The sequence below is a fragment of the Dendronephthya gigantea genome, unplaced genomic scaffold (assembly GCF_004324835.1).
Source record: "Dendronephthya gigantea isolate DGI-Jeju-01 unplaced genomic scaffold, DenGig_1.0 000350F, whole genome shotgun sequence".
NCBI lineage: Eukaryota > Metazoa > Cnidaria > Anthozoa > Malacalcyonacea > Nephtheidae > Dendronephthya > Dendronephthya gigantea.
Genome location: NW_021163360.1, coordinates 70,356 through 73,631, shown reverse-complemented (window position 1 = coordinate 73,631; position 3,276 = coordinate 70,356). Strand labels below are relative to the sequence as shown.

The window sequence follows — 3,276 nt, the reverse complement described above, 5'->3', positions numbered from 1 at the left end:
CACCTGGTGATTCATAGTAACTGTTCGAATCGCATGGCTTTCTCTGTTTGTGCCGGCTATGTTTCATTTAAATTTCTGCCCTATCAACTGTCGATGGTAAGGTAGTGGCTTACCATGGTTGCAACGGGTGACAGAGAATTAGGGTTCGATTCCGGAGAGGGAGCCTGAGAAACGGCTACCACATCCAAGGAAGGCAGCAGGCGCGCAAATTATCCAATCCTGACGTGGGGAGGTAGTGACAAAAAATAACAATACAGGGCTTTTTTGTAGTCTTGTAATTGGAATGAGTGCAATTTAAATCTCTTAACGAGGACCAATTGGAGGGCAAGTCTGGTGCCAGCAGCAGCGGTAATTCCAGCTCCAATAGCGTATTGTAAAGTTGTTGCAGTTAAGAAGCTCGTAGTTGGATTTCGGGCTCAGCGAGTTTGGTCCGCTGAATTCAGTGAGGATTTTTGCTAACCTTCCTCTCGCAGACTTCGCATGCTCTTAACTGAGTGTGCGTTGGATACATGACGTTTACTTTGAAAAAAATGGTGAGTGTTCAAAGCAGGCTTGTGCTTGGATACATAAGCATGGAAAAATGGAATAGGACTTTGGTTCTATTTTCCGTTGGTTTCTGGAACCGAAGTAATGATTAATAGGCACAGTTGGGGGGCATTCGTATTTCGTTGTCAGAGGTGAAATTCTTGGATTTACGAAGGACGAACTAATGCGAAAGCATTTGCCAAGAATGTTTTCATTAAACCAGAACGAAAGTTAGAGGATCGAAGACGATCAGATACCGTCCTAGTTCTAACCATAAATGATGCCGACTAGGGATCAGCGAGTGTTATTTGATGACCTCGTTGGCACCTTGTGGGAAACCAAAGTTTTTGGGTTCCGGGGGAAGTATGGTTGCAAAGCTGAAACTTAAAGGAATTGACGGAAGGGCACCACCAGGAGTAGAGCCTGCGGCTTAATTTGACTTAACACGGGAAAACTCACCAGGTCCAGACATAGTAAGGATTGACAGATTGAGAGCTCTTTCTTATTTCTATGGTGGTGGTGCATGACCGTTCTTAGTTGGTGGAGTGATTTGTCTGGTTAATAGTCAGACGATTCGCGAATCGCTCTCGACTTCTTAGAGGGACTGTTGCATGTTTAACCAAAGTCAAATCCTAGTAAGCGCAAGTCATCAGCTCGCGTTGATTACGTCCCTGCCCTTCGTACACACCGCCCGTCGCTACTACCGATTGAATGGTTTAGTGAGGCCTCCGGATTGGCACTGTCAGATGGGCTTCGGCCCATCCGACAGACGGACGTCCAAAAAGTTGGTCAAACTTGATCATTTAGTAGAGGAAGTAAAAGTCGTAACAAGGTTTCCGTAGGTGAACCTGCGGAAGGATCATCAACTTTTTGATCAGCAATTGAACGAGCTGTGAACTTACAAACCACGAGGGAGGTGAGCGCTCATTCGCTCTTAAATGTTCGGTGGATGGACACATCGATCTCAAAACGCGATGAGCGCTTCATTTCGCCATTGCCCGGCCTCCCCATTTTACTTCTTCAAACACAACACATCGAAGTTTAACTGTGTGTTTTATATTTTTTACGCAAAATATACAACTTTTAACGGTGGATCTCTTGGCTCGTGCATGGATGAAGAACGCAGCCAGCTGCGATACGTAGTGTGAATTGCAGAATTCAGTGAATCATCGAATCTTTGAACGCAAATGGCGCTCTCGGTTATACCGGGAATATATCTGTCTGAGTGTTGGTTAACGAAACGCCGATTCGGTTTCGACTCGATTGGGGCGTCCTGCGGCAGCTCGAAGCGGCGCGTCCCTCGAAGTGCAGCACAGGTTGCCGTCGCGACGTTACCGACGCGCGAACGAAGCCTAAACTATTGTATAGCAAGGGAGCTCTTCGTATCGCGCGTGCCGGCCGACGCGCGCAACATATTCCATTGATTCATTCATTAACCTCAGATCAGGCAAGATTACCCGCTGAATTTAAGCATATTTTTAAGCGGAGGGAAAGAAACTCACAAAGATTCCCCCAGTAATGGCGAATGAAGAGAGAACAGCTCAACTTGAAAACCTCTGTTGTGTTGCAGCGGCGAATTGTAGTTTCGATAGGTACTTTCCAGGCGCAATGAGTCTGCCTAAATTGCTTGGAACAGCACGTCACAGAGGGTGACAACCCGGTACGTGGCATTGCTCGAGCGCTCGCGATGTGCTTTCGAAGAGTCGGGTTGTTTGGGAAGGCAGCCCAAAATGGGTGGTAAACTCCATCTAAAGCTAAATACAGGCACGAGACCGATAGCGAACAAGTACTGTGAGGGAAAGATGAAAAGGACTTTCAAAAGAGAGTTAAAGAGTACGTGAAATCGTTGAAAGGGAAACGAATGGAGTTAGCAATTCGCCCCGCCAGATTCAGTCGCTCGCGCATCGCGATAGTCGCGCTCTCGATCCGCATGGACGAGGCGCGCTCAGTCGCGGTGCGTGTATGGCGCACTTCTGGCTAGCGAGCGTCGGTTGTCGACAGGCGATAAGGTCGCAAGGAAGGTGGACCGACCTCGCGGCTGGTTGTTAAGACTTGCACTCGCATAGCTCGTCGGCGACCGTGGTCTGCGGTGCGTGCTTGGCTGGCGACCCGACCGATCGGTCGGGCATATCGACCGTGGCGGACGGCACGCCTCTGCGCTCGAACCGCTGCCCGTCGATCGTGACGGTGTTCGCACACTACGCGCCTAGGATGCTGACGACCATACATACGGCTCCATCCGACCCGTCTTGAAACACGGACTAAGGAGTCTAACATGTGCGCGAGTCTCCGGGTGATCGAAACCCGTGGGCGCAATGAAAGTAAAGGCCGTCCTCGGACGGTTGAGGTGAGAAGCGGCGTTCACATTCGTCGCCGCATCATCGACCGACTTTGTCTGCTCTCAGAGAGGTTTGAGCGTATCTGTTGGGACCCGAAAGATGGTTAACTATGCCTGAATAGAGTGAAGCCAGCAGAAACACTGGTGGAAGCTGTAGCGATTCTGACGTGCAAATCGATCCTTGAATTTGGGTATAGCGCCGAAGACTAATCGAACCATCTAGTAGCTGGTTCCCTCTGAAGTTTCCCTCAGGATAGCTGGAGTTCATACATGCAGTTTTATCAGGTAAAGCAAATGATTAGAGGTCTTAGGGTCGAAATGACCTTAACCTATTCTCAAACTTTAAATTGGTAAGAAGTCCGACTTGCTCGATTGAAGCCGGACACTCGAATGCGAGCTCTTAGTGGACCATT

At 48.8% G+C, this 3,276-nt stretch overlaps 1 non-coding gene across 1 annotated transcript; it reads left to right on the top strand.

Moving 5' to 3' along the window:
* The first annotated feature begins 1,603 nt into the window (after positions 1–1,603).
* On the top strand, positions 1,604–1,756 carry LOC114542436. Its single transcript, XR_003689633.1, has one exon. It is a non-coding gene; the product is annotated as a 5.8S ribosomal RNA (ribosomal RNA).
* The last annotated feature ends 1,520 nt before the right edge of the window (positions 1,757–3,276 follow it).